The following is a 463-nucleotide window of genomic DNA, read 5'->3' as shown; positions in this document are numbered from 1 at the left end:
CTTCGAACCCTTTCCCTTTGGGACATACTGGAATGAGCTGAGCTGTCAGCCAATTCTTAAAAGGAAGAAATGAAACATATTACCAAGTGTACTGTGCCTGACAACAGAGACATAGTGCCACTGATTTACAGTGGAGTAAACTACAATGCTGTAAAGAGCGTCTAGCAAGCTGCGAACAAAAATGACAGCACAATCGGGCAGGAGTTAGTGTTTTTGGGCAATAGTTGCCGGCTGTGCCTTTCCTTCTCCCTCATTCCTTCCCTCCTATGCTCTCTTTCCCTCTCTCGCTATCTCTTCTCCACTCAAATTTATTTACCTCTTACACTTCCTCTCTCTCAGTCTCGCATTGTCTTCCTTTTGCTCCCTCTCTCTCTTTCTCCCCCCCCCCTCCTCACATACTGACACACTAGTTGACACCTCTTATTGCACACAACACATGCAATAACGGCTGCCTGCCTTCCAC

The sequence above is a fragment of the Penaeus monodon genome, chromosome 31 (genome assembly GCF_015228065.2).
Source record: "Penaeus monodon isolate SGIC_2016 chromosome 31, NSTDA_Pmon_1, whole genome shotgun sequence".
NCBI classification, from domain to species: domain Eukaryota; kingdom Metazoa; phylum Arthropoda; class Malacostraca; order Decapoda; family Penaeidae; genus Penaeus; species Penaeus monodon.
Note: the sequence above shows the minus strand (reverse complement) of the source record.